At 42.3% G+C, this 12,975-nt stretch overlaps 1 protein-coding gene across 4 annotated transcripts in view; it reads left to right on the top strand.

Moving 5' to 3' along the window:
* trim36 (tripartite motif containing 36) overlaps positions 1-12,975 on the top strand; it is a 121,163-nt gene that overhangs the window by 85,922 nt on the left and 22,266 nt on the right. The window lies entirely within an intron of this gene.

Here is a 12,975-nt window from a genome sequence, read left to right as displayed (position 1 = left end):
GAACTGGCAGTCAGAAGAAACTTGATCTTCATGGAGGATGGGGCAGAAAAGTGTAAAACCAGTGTGACCATGGTGATCAGCTGTAAACCAGGTTATCCTGTCAGTAAGTGAATGGGAACAGTTTAAGGGTGACATCACAGAGATAGAAATACCATCAATAATAATAATGACCTTGGAATTCATTCATTGTTCCCTGCAAGTGGCAGTGTGGGGTGATAGAGCAGTGTAAAGGCAATAGTGAGGACTAAGAAGGTGTGGGCAAGAGAGGCTCAGGAGCACTTAGAGAACTGCTTTGAGTCGACGGACTGGACCAAATTCAGGGATTCATCTTCACGCCACAGTTGTCACTGACTTCACTAAAACCTGTGTGAATGAGTGTGTGCCTACAAGAATATACTGTACGTATCCAAATCAAATGCCGTGGATGAACCAGGAGATTCGTAGACTGCTGAGGGCTAGATCTGTGGCATTCAAGTCTGGTGATGCAGGTCGATACAAAAAGGCCATGTGCAACTTACAGAAGAGTAAGAGAACAGTTCTGAATGAGATTGCAGGCGGAATCGTGTGCATGTCAACTCTGGCAGGGTTTGCAAGCCATTACTTCCAACAAAGCGAAACCTAACACCATGAATGGCTGTGGAGCTTCACTCCCAGATAAACTCAATGCCTTTTATGCTCGCTTTGAAAGGGAGAGTAAATCTACAGCTTTGAGGATCCCTGCAGCACCCAGCGAGCCAGTAATGTCTGTCTCGGAGGCCATCATCAGATCACCTTTCATGAGGGTGAACTTTCACAAGGTGACAAGCCCCCGATGGGGTGCTTGGTTGGGATCTGAAAACCTGCCAGTGAACTGGTGGGTGTGTTCAAAGCCATTTTCAATCTCTCATTATTACAGTCAGAAGTTCCTACCTGTTTCAAAAGGACAATAATCATACCTCTGCCCAGGAAGAGAAGGCTGAGCTGCCTTAATGACTGTCGTCCAGTAGCACGCACATGCACATCTATGGCGATGAAGTGCTTTGAGAGGTTGGTCATGGCCAGAATCAACTCCTGCCTCAGCAAGGACCTGGACCCACTGTAATTTGCTTATTGCCATTTTAAATTTAACATATAAAAGAGAAAGACTCCGTACACCACAATAGGTCTACCGCGGATATGATCTCAGTGGCTCTTCACGCAGCCTAGGGTCACCTGGACAACCCAAATACCCATGGCAGGATGCTGTTTATTGATCACAGCTCAGTGTTTAACACCATCATTCCTACAGGTCTGATCGAAACCTGGGCCTCTGTACTTCCTCCTGCAACTGGATACTCGACTTCCTCCCTGGAAGACCATAGTCTGAGCACATCGGATATAACACCTCCACCTTGCTGTTAATCAACCCTGGCACACCTCAGGGATGTGTGCTTAGCCCACTGCTCTACTCTCTCCCCACCCACGTACTGTGTGGCTAGGCACAGCCCAAATGCCATCTATAAATTAGCTGACGTCACAACTATTGGCAGGACTTCAGATGGTGACAAGAAGGTGTACAGGAGTCAGATATACCAGTTAGTTGAGTGGTGTCACAGCAACAGCCTCACACTCAACATCTACAAGACCAAAAAATTGATTGTGGACTTCAGGAAGGGTAAGACGAGGGCACAGAGACCAGTCCTGATGGAGGGATCTGAGGTGGGAAGGATGAGCAGTTTCAAGTTCCTGGGTGCCAACATCTTTGATGATCTGTTCTGGGCCCAGCCTATCAATGCAGCTACGAAGGAGGCGTGACAGTGGCTGTATTTCACTTGAGGAGATTTGCTATGTCACCAAAGACACTGGCAAATTTCTACACAGGTACCGTGAAGAACATTCTAAATGGCCACCTCACCATCTGGTTTGGGGTGGGAGGGGACACTGCACAGGATTGAAATAAGCTGCAGAAAGTTGTAAACTCAGTCAGCTCCATCTTGGGCACGAGCCACCCCAGCATCTAGGTCATTCTTCAAGAAGCAACACCTCATTAAGGGCCCCCATCACCGAGGGCATGCCCTCGGAGAAGAGGAGAAGATGGTGTCGCAATGCAGCTTGTGCAACCACTCCGGTGAATGATATCTGTGATCTGTCAAGTAGGGTGCTGTGCACAATCCTGATTTGATGGAGACAGACGTGAGAGAACGGAGGAACATCTGGAGAAACTTCTGAAATGCCTTTTTCGCTGCCGCTGTTACTGTGTGATCCAGAATCTCCGGAGGGGAAGGCCGAGTCCTCGGCTTTGCTTGTTGCTCGGCGGCCAGGATGGGGTCGAGGCACTCGGCAGAGATGGTGCTCGGTGTCGAAGGGCTGGCCAGAGGCTTGAAGTTTTTGGACGGACTCAGAGTTGGCTGTGGTCGGGTGCTTCCAATGCATCGACAGTTGTCGGCGCCTGGAGGTTTATGGCAGAGAGAGTTTCTCCCCTCTGCTGCCTGCTATCGGGGACTATTGGGAGTCGATCGGAACTTTGAGACTTTTTACCGTGCCCATGGTCTGCTCTTTATCAAATTATGGTATTGCTTTGCACTGCTGTAACTATATGTTATAATTATGTGGTCTTGTCAGTGTTAGACTTGGGTTTGTCCTTTTTTTGTTATCTCATTTCTTAATGCATGTATGCTTTCTAAATGACAATAAGCGAGGACTGAGTGTCCTCATAATCTAATCTAATCTTCTCATTGCTACCATCAGGAAGGAGGTACAGGAGCCTGAAGGCACACACTCAGTAATTCAGGAATGGACTTTGAACACATGAACACTACCTCTCTACTTTCTTGCGCTACTTACTTAATTTAACTTATTTACTTGCTGTAATTCACTTTTTATTACTCTGTATTACAAAATACTGCTGCATAACAACAAATTTCACAACGTATGCTGGTGATATTAAACCGGATTCTGAATTGCATGCTCTCTTTCGTTAGTTCTGACAAGAATACAAGTGTTTTGTTGCAAGCTGCACTTAAGAGTACTGTGCACACATTTGGCTGCCCCTCTGTAGGGAGGTGATTTAAAGGAGATATGAAGGGGAAGTTTTTCACACATAACTGGTTATATTTTGGAATGTGCTAACAGAGGAGGCAATGGAATCGGATACAATTACGACATTTAATAGATATTTAGACAGGCAAAGCATAGAAGGAGGCAGAACCAATGTGGCCAAATGGGATTTGTGTAGACGGGCGAAAGGGTTTGCCTAGAAACTATGGACGGCAGGGCCTGTTTCTGTGTTGCACAACTAATGATTGGATGCTCAATCTTTAAATGTGTGGTGATATATTTGTTAGAAGGGATTTGAGGCTGATTTAATAACACTGACGTATTGCGAAATTTATTGTTTTGTAGCAGCAGTACAGTGCAATGCATAAAAATACTGTAAATTACAATAAGATATTTTAAAAAATTAAATCAATTAAGTAGTTCATAAAGAGAGAAAAGATATTGAGGTCATGTTCACGGGTTGGTTCATTGTCCATTCAGAAATCTGATGGCGGAGGAGAAGAAGATAGCCCCATAATTACTCATCTCTGCAGATAACAAATCAGCAGGCAACAACTACTGGGAGATTAATTTTTTTGCAGGAAAGTTTACTGGGAAGATCTCACCGACTTGTGCCTTGATTTATTGAACTTTTATTTCCATGGGCAATTGGAATACAGAAGATTGTGGAGAATGCAGAAACATGCATAGGTTATAAGACCATAAGACATAGGAGTGGAATTAGGCCATCTGGCCCATCGATTCTGCTCCGCCATTCAAACATGGCTGATCCTTTTGTCTGTCTATCTCCTCAACCCCAGTTCTGGGCCATCCCCCCCCCCCATAACCTTTGATGCCATGTCCAATCAAGAACATAGCAATCTCTGCCTTAAAAACACCCAACAACCTGGTCTCCACAGCTGCATGTGGCAACAAATTCACCACCCTTTGGCTAAAGAAATTTCTCCACATCTCTGTTTTAAAAGGGCACCCCTCTGTCCTGAGGTTGTGCCCTCTTGTCCTAGATTCTCTCACCATGGGAAACATCCTTTCCACATCTACTCTGTCTAGGCTTTCAACAATTGGAAGGTTTCAATGAGATCCCCCTTCATCCTTCTGAATTCCGGCGAGTACAAACCCAGAGCCATCAAATGTTCTTCGTATGATAACCCTTTTGTTCCTGGAATCATCCTTGTGAACCTCCTCTGGACCATTTCCAATGCCAGCACATCTTTTCTGAGATGAGGGGTCCGAAACTGTTCACTATACTCAAAATGTGGCCTCCCCAGTGCCTTACAAAGCCTCAGCATCATATCCTTGCTCTTGTATTCTAGACCTCTTGGAGTGCATGCTGACATGACGCTTGCCTTCCTCACCACCAAATTTTCACCCTGTTTAGAAAATAGTCCGCACATTTATTTCTACTACCAAAGAGCATGAGTATGCATTTTCCAACATTGTATTTTATTTGACACATTCATGCCCATTCTCCTAATCTGTGTAAGTCCTTCTGCATTCTACTTGTTTCCTCAACACTACCTGCCCCTCCACCAATCTTTGTATCATCTGCAAACTTGGCAACAAAGCCATCTATTCCATCATCGAAATCATTTATATAAAGCATAAAAAGAGGTGGTCCCAACATCAACCCCTGCAGAATATCACTAGTCATCGGCAGCCAACCAGAAAAGGATCCTTTTATTCCCACTGGTTGCCTCCTACCAATCAGCCAATGGTCTAACCATGTTAGTAACTTCCCAGTAATACCATGGGCTCTTAACTTGGCAAGCAGCCTTATGTGTGGCACCTTGTCAAAGGCCTTCTGAAAGTCTAAATATACAACATCCATTGCATCCCTTTTATCTATTCTACTTGTAATTTCTTCAAAGAATTCTGACAGATTCGTCAGGCAGGATTTTCCCTGAAGGAAGCTATGTTGACTTTGTACTATTTTGTCCTGTGTCTCCAAGTACTCCATCACCTCATCCTTAACAATTGACTCTAACATCATCCCAACCATTGAGGTCAGGCTAACAGGTCTATAATTTCCTTTCTGCTGCCTTCCTCCCTTCTTAAAGAGTGAAATTCCAGTCCTCTGGCACCATGCCAGAGTCCAATGATTTTTGAAAGATCATTTCTAATGCCACCACAATCTCTAACTACCTCTTTCGGAACCCTAGGGTGCAGTTCATCTGGTCCAGGTGACTTATGTACCCTTAGGTCTTTCAGCTTTTTGAGCACCTTCTCCCTTGTAACAGAGGCTGTACCCACTTCTCTTCCCTCACACTACAACATCAGGCACACTGCTAGTGTCTTCCACAGTGAAGACTGACACAAAATACCCATTTAATTCAGCAGCCATTGCCTTGTCCCCTGTTATTATTTCTCCTGCCTCATTTTCTAGCGGTCCTATATCCACTCTCATTTCTCTTTTATTTCTAACATACTTGAAAAATCTTTTACTATCCACTTTGATATTACTTGCTAGCTTGCTTTCATATTTAATCTTTTCCCTTCTAATGATTTTTTTAGTTGCTCTCTGTAGGTTTTTAAAAACTTCCCAATCCTCTATCTTCCCACTAATTTTTGCTTTGTTGTATTCCCCTTTCTTTTGCTTTTACCATAGCTTTGACTTCCTTTGTCAGCTACAGTTGTACTATTTTACCATTTGAGCATTTCTTCATTTTTGGAATACACATGTCCTGCACCTTCCTCATTTTTCCCAGAAACGCTCACCATTGCTGCTCTGCTGACATCCCTGCCAGCAGCTCCTTCCAATTTACTTTGGCCACCTCCTCTCTCATACCACTGTAATTTCCCTTACTCCACTGCAATACCGCTACATCAGACTTTACTTCCTCCCTATCAGATTTCAAGTTGAACACAATCATATTGGGATCACAGGTTCCTAAGGGTTCTTTTACCTTAAGCTCCCTAATCGCCTCTGGTTCATTACGTAACACCCAATCCAGTATAGCTGATCCCCTAGTAGGCTCAATGACAAGCTGCACTAAAAAGCTATCTCTCAGGCATTCAACAAACTCACTTTCTTGAGATCCATTGCCAACCTGATTTTCCCAATCGATCTGCATGTTATACTCTCCCATAACATTGCCCTTTTGACACACCTTTTCTATTTCTTGTAACCTGTGGCCCACCTCCCAGCCACTGTTGGGAGGCCTGTATACAACTGACATCAATGTCCTTTTACCCTTGCAGTTTCTTAACTCAACCCACAAGGATTCAACATCTTCTGATCCTATGTCACATCTTTCTACTGATTTGATGCCATTCTTTGCCAGTGGAGCCACACCATCCCCTCTGCCCACCTTCCTATCCCTCTGATATAACGGGTAACCTTGGAGATTCCGCTCCCAACTACAACCATCCTTCAGCTATGATTCAGTGATAGCTACAAGATTGTACCTGGCAATCTGTAATACTGCAACAAGATCAAGCACCTTATTTCTTATACCACGCACATTTAGATACAACACCTTGAGTACTGTATCTGCTGTCCTTTCAGACTCTGTCCTTGAGCTGGGTCTTTATGTCCTTGAGTTGGTCTTGTCTGTGTCTCCATGTGAACTAATTACTTTACAGGTCATTCAGTTTGCAGTTGGTTTTAAAATTTTCTTTATCAAGCTCTGTTCTTTCTTTTGGCATGCAGGGATAGAAAATTTGGTCCATTTTGCAGGTGAAGGCCGCTCTGGAGTTCAGGCAGACACTTCCTTGATGCTGGCTTGCTTTGAGTTAAATCCAATCTTGCTGGCTGCAGGCTCACTTAAAACAATCTGTGTTTGCTACCAGTGGAATAAATATTACCATGTTATTTCTATTGAAATCACTGAAGACTCTAGCAGTCTGTGGGTAGCTTAATGGCCAGCTTCACTTGCTTGTAATGGATCAATAACTGTGTTAAGGGTGATGATAAATGGGGCTTTTAGTCCAGTGTCAGTCTCTGTAGAAATAGGTGCTGCTAATGCAGGATGTTACTCAGCTGAATTTGTGCCTCTGCTGTTGGAATTCACAAATAGAAAGGCTCTCATGTAACACATTATTGATCGGGGAAAAAAATTATTAATGCCCTGGGATCATTCTTTTAAGATAACCTTAAACTTCGATGGTAGTTTCCAAGTTTCTCATATTTTATGTGTTCGATTTGTAGTGATATCCTTACTGTAGTAAAATCAAATCTCGGAGGTCAAGTACTTCACATGACTGATTTGTTGCCAAGCTGCTGGTGTGGATCCGCTCGTTTGCCTTCTGTCACAACTGGTCAACAGCAGATGCCATTTCACTGGCTCTTTACTCAACCCTGGAACATCTGGACAGGGAAGATGCATGCATCAGGATGCTCTTTATAGACTAAAACTCAGCATTCAATACTACTAACATCTCAAAACTAATCAATAAGCTTCAGGACCTAGGCCTTAATACCTTGTGCAACTGGATCCTTGACTTCCCCAGTCAGTTCGGATTGGGAACAACATCTCCTCCACGAGGTTCCGTGCTTAGCCTCTGCTCTACTCACTTTATACTCGTGACTATGAGGCTAAGCATAGCTCCAATGCCGTAATTAAGTTTGCTGATGACACCACTGTCGTTGGCTGGATCAAAGGTGGTGACAAATGAGCATATAGGAAGGAGAATGAAAATCTGGCTGAGTGGTGCCATTACAACAACCTCTTACTCAATGTCAGCAATACCAAGAAGCTGATTATTGACTACAGGAGGAGGAAACTAGAGGATCATGAGTCAGTCCTCACTGGGGAATCAGAAGTGGAGAGTTCCTCAGTGTTATCATTTCAGAGGATCTGTCCTGATTCACGCACGTAAGGGCCATTACAAGGAAAGCACAACAGCACCTCTGCTTTCTTAGAAGGTTGTGAAGATTTGGCATGTCTTCTAAAACTTTGAAAACCCTCTATAGATGGGTGGTGGAGAGTATACTGACTGGTTGCATCACAGCCTGGTATGTAGACACCAATGCTCTTGAATGGAAAATCCTACAAAAAGTAGTGTACACAACCCAGTCCATCATGAGTAAAGCTTACTTCGATATTGAGCACATTTACATGGAGTGCTAATGCAGGAAAACGGCATCCATCATCAAGGACCCCCACCATCCTGGCTATGCTCTCTACTTGCTGCTGCCATCAAAAAGGAGGTACAGGAGCCTCAAGATCCACACCTCCAGGTTCAGAAACAGTTGTTGCCCCTCAACTTTCAGCCTCCAACCAGAGGGGATGACTTCACTCATCTTCACTCACCACGTCTCTGAACTGTTCCCACAACCTCTGGACTCACTTTCAAAGACTCTTCATCTCATGTCCTTGATATTTATTGCTTATTTGTTTTTTTTTATTTTTTCTTTTTTTATGTGCACAGTTTGTTGTCATTTGCACATTGGTTGTTTGTCTGTCTTTGTGTGCAATTTTTCACTGATTCTATTGTGTTTCTTTGTATTTACTGTGATTGCCTGCAAGAACATTAATCTAAGAGTTGTATATGGTGACACATATGTACTTTGATAATAAATTTACTTTGAACTTTGCATAGTTAGAATATGATGTGAAATGTTAGCTTATGAACTGTTGCTGTCTGGCTAATATTTAGTCCTTAAGCCAAGGGTCATAAACTGAAACGCTGTGAATTTCAACTCAAATAGAGAGCACTCTCGGGTATCTGTGGAGGGAGAAAGAGAATTGATGCTCCTGACTTAATGACTTGTTTAGTATTTTCTGTTTTTTGTTTTTTTTATTGAGACCCCCAGCATGCTCTGTATTTTGTTTTGGTATCACTAAAGTGGTTTATCTGATCATTATCTCCTGCTCTTGATTGGAGATTATTGTGTGTAAATTGTCTGTTATTTTACCAAAATTACAGCTGAGTCTATTGAACTATCACAGGGACTTAACTCCAGCTGCCATAATAAGCAAATGTAGCAGAGGTGATGGCTTAGACTGTTTTTGCTTTTTCTGAGACAAGGGTGGTTAGGAATTCCTCAACTCTTATTTACATGTTTTGGTAGTGTCCTGGGCAAGTATTCCACTCATTCAAAAGGATCCACAAGGGTCCAAAACATAAACAGCATGTTGGCTGAAGAGTTATACGTATTGGAGCCATTGTCTCCAGGTTTGCACGCAACCTGGTTAGTGAGCTGTGTCTCTGTAATCACGCACTGTGTTGGGGAAGAAGGATGGGGTGGGGAAGGTTGCAGACTGGGTTTCATTGAGACCATTGGAGAGGTGGGGGAAGAATAGGGGCGACTGGGTGGAAGCAGAAGTAGGTGGTGATCGCATAACGCATAATGCATGTGTGTGGTGGTGGGAGGAGATCTTGGGTGGGTTGGGAAGGGGACTAGCAAGTGAAAGCGCGAGATGACCGGGCAAGAGATATCAGGCTTTCAAGGAAATAATGGTGGGGGGTGGGGGATTAAGGGATCAGTAAGATGACTGCTGGATTGGAAAAGAAATGATATGAAAGAGGAAAAGAGATTACACAAAGTTTGATGGTATTGTAGATAGTACAGGAGGCTGTAGGTTACAATGGGATATTGATAGAATCAGAATCAGGTTTATTATCACCGGTATGTGACGTGAAATTTGTTAACAGCAGCAATACATAATCTAGTGGAGAAAAATAATAATAAATAAAAAAATAATAATAATTAAACAAGTAAATCAATTACGTATATTGAATAAATAAAAAAAATGTGAAAAAAAACAGAAATACTGTATATTAAAAAAAAAGTCCGAAGATTCAATGTCCATTTAGGAATCGGATGGCGGAGGGGAAGAAGCTGTTCCTGAATCGCTGAGTGTGTGCCTTCAGGTTTCTGTACCTCCTACCTGATGGTAACAGTGAGAAAAGGGCATGCCCTGGGTGCTGGAGGTCCTAAATAAAGTATGCTACCATTCTGAGACACCACTTTCTAAAGATGTCCTGGGTGCAGAGGTGGCCTGAGAAGAGGTAGATGGAGTTCAACCAGAAAAAGTGTGAAGTGTGAACTTTGGAAGGTCTAATTTGAAGGCAGAGTACAGGATTAATGGCAAGATTCTTAGTGTGGAGGAACAGAGGGATCTTGGGGTTCATGTCCATAGATCCCTCAGAGTTACTGTACAAGCTGCTAGTGTTGTTAAGAAGGTGTATGGTGTGTTGACTTTCATTAGTTGGAGGATTGAGTTCAAGAGCCGTGAAGTAATATTGCAGCTCTATAAAATTCTGCTTAGACCACACTTGGAATATTGTGTATATTTCAGGTCACCTCATTATAGGAAGGGCATGGAAGCTTTAGAGAGGGGTTCAGAGGTGGCTTACCAGGATGCTTCCTGGATTGGAGAGGATATCTTATGAAAATAGGTTGAGTAAGCAAGAGCTTTTCTGTTTTGAGTGAAGGAGGATGAAAGGTGACTTGATAGAGGTGTACTAGATGAAAAGAGGCATGGTTAGAGTGGACAACCATAGACTTTTCCCCAGGATGGAATTAATACAAGGGGGCATAATTTTGTGATTGGAAGAAAGTATGTGGGGGACGTCAGAGTTGAGCTATTTCTGGAGAGTGGTGGGTGTGTGGAGCATCCTGCTTGGGGTGGTGGTGCAAGCAGATCCATTAGGGACATTTATTTCATAATTTACTGGCATAATTTACATATTACTATTTAACTATTTATGGTTCTATTGCTATTTATTATTTATGGTGCAACTGTAATGAAAACCAATTTCCCCCGGGGTCAATAAAGTATGACTATGACTAAGAAACTCTTGATAGGCGCATAGATGAAAGAAAAATGGAGAGCTATTGGGGAGGGAAGGGTTAGATTGACATTAGAGTAGGTTAAAAGGTGCTGTTGTGTTCTCTGTTCTAAGAGATGATTGTTGATGTCAAGATAGGTAACAATGTGGTAAAGCCAGCTGATACTGGATAATGAAGACTGTTATAAATAACAGTGGGAGGGAGTGCTGGATTCCATGGCACACAGAGAAGGCTCCTTTAAGTAAGGATGTTGCCCTAGTAACCATTCAACCATTGACTTGCTCCTGGTATTGAATGTTGTTGATTTTTCTCTGAAGTTCCTGACTTTGTGGTCAGCAGGGAGATGACCATCCTTTTCAACACTGCTTTAAGCCTGATTACCCAGCCTGTGGTGTGTAAGTGGCACTTGTCCATTGTACTGATACCTGTCACAGCGTTTCTGCAACATATCGGAGCAATGTCCCTACAATGGATCTGCACCCTGTTTAAACTCATGTCATGCCATGCCATCATTGTAGTGTTTGGATTAATACTTACCACTCGTGATTCTTAATCTTAGTTTTGTCTGGTTCAGTATACACACGCTGGTGAGGATGACCCATCTTTACTGATCAGTGGTATAAACAATACCAACACAATGTGTGTAAAGTGAATGAATGGGTCTGCTTCTGCTACTATCATTCAGCAGATACGCATCTTCTTCATCAGGTGGTTATTAGACACAAGGCTTTTTCATTTAACCAGACCCATCAGAATCCATTCTACAGGAAATTCTGTGTAAACCACGAATCACAGTCAGCATCAAAGCTTTCTGTGTCAGAATCAATTATTACCGTGCCATTTAGTAAATGTGCCCACTGAAATGTTGGCATAGAGTAAAGGAAGCTCTTTGTGTTCCACTTGTTAACCTTGAGCACTAATTTATCTTCTGAAACTAGTTACATTTGCTCTGTCTGATGAATACTGATGTGCTTTCCCGAGCTCCGGTCTCTTTAATTGAATTTGTTTTTATTTCATTTATGCAATCCAGATTTTAAATCTCGCCATTTTACAAATTGCTTTTCCAATTTAATATTGATGAAACCAATAGAACTGAATGCTATGCAGCTTTAGATTGAAGTGTTCCAAAACATTTTAATTATCTTTAAGCATTCACAGAATTGCGTTGTACATGCTGGTCTCAGAAAATGTCTCATTTAATGCAATTGCTAAGAAAAAATATATTGATTTTCAGAAACTAAATATAATTACAGATCACATATACTTATGTATTATGTGTGTGTGTAAACTGTATATAAACTTCAATATATAAAGTGGCCACTGAGTGTATGTTCATGGTCTACTGCTGCCTTAGTCCATCCACTTCAAGATTCGACATGTTTATAAAAATTGCATTGGCAGTAGCCAAGAAGGCTATAGCAGTTACTTGGAAATCGGATTCGTATTTAAGTATAAATCGTTGGAATAGTGAAATTTCTAGTTGTATTCCACTGGAAAAAATTACTTATAATTTAAGAGATAAATATGATACACTTTTGAATATTTGGCGCCCTTATTTACAAAAGATAGGATGGCATATTTAGTTGCTCCGATGATAAAGATGTTGGTCCCTTGGGGAAAGTAATAAATAAATATATTAAATTTATTTTGAATCCCATGGAGCATGTGGAACCCTTCCACTATCCAGGCAGTTCTTCTTTCTTTTTCTTTTTTTTTCAGGTAGGGGTATATATCAGGGGGAAGGGTTAAGGGGAGGGGGGAAGGGTAGATATTATTATTCTATGTAATCACTTCGAAAACTCAATAAAAATTATATTAGAAAAAAGATTTGACACATTGTGCATTCAGAGATGCTCTGCTGCACACCACAGTTGTATTGTGGTTGTTTGAGTTATTGTCTCCTTCCTGTCAGCTTGAACCAGTCTGGCCACTCTCCTCTGACCTCTCTCACCAACAAGGCATTTTCGCCCACAGAACTTCCGCTTACTGGATGTTCCTCGTTCTGTTTACTTTGCGCCATTCTCTGTAAACCCTGGAGACTGTTGTGAGCAAAAAATCCCAGGAGATCAGCAGTTTCTGAGATACTCAAACCACCCTGTCTGGCACCAACAATCATTCCGCTGTCAAAGGCACTTGGATCACACTTCTCCCCCATTCTGATAATCTGGTCTGAACAGCAACTGAACCTGCTGACTAGGCCTGTATGCACTTGCGCATTGAGT

The sequence above is a fragment of the Mobula hypostoma genome, chromosome 16, assembly GCF_963921235.1.
Source record: "Mobula hypostoma chromosome 16, sMobHyp1.1, whole genome shotgun sequence".
NCBI lineage: Eukaryota > Metazoa > Chordata > Chondrichthyes > Myliobatiformes > Myliobatidae > Mobula > Mobula hypostoma.
Note: the sequence above shows the minus strand (reverse complement) of the source record. Positions and strands in the feature narration are given on the sequence as shown.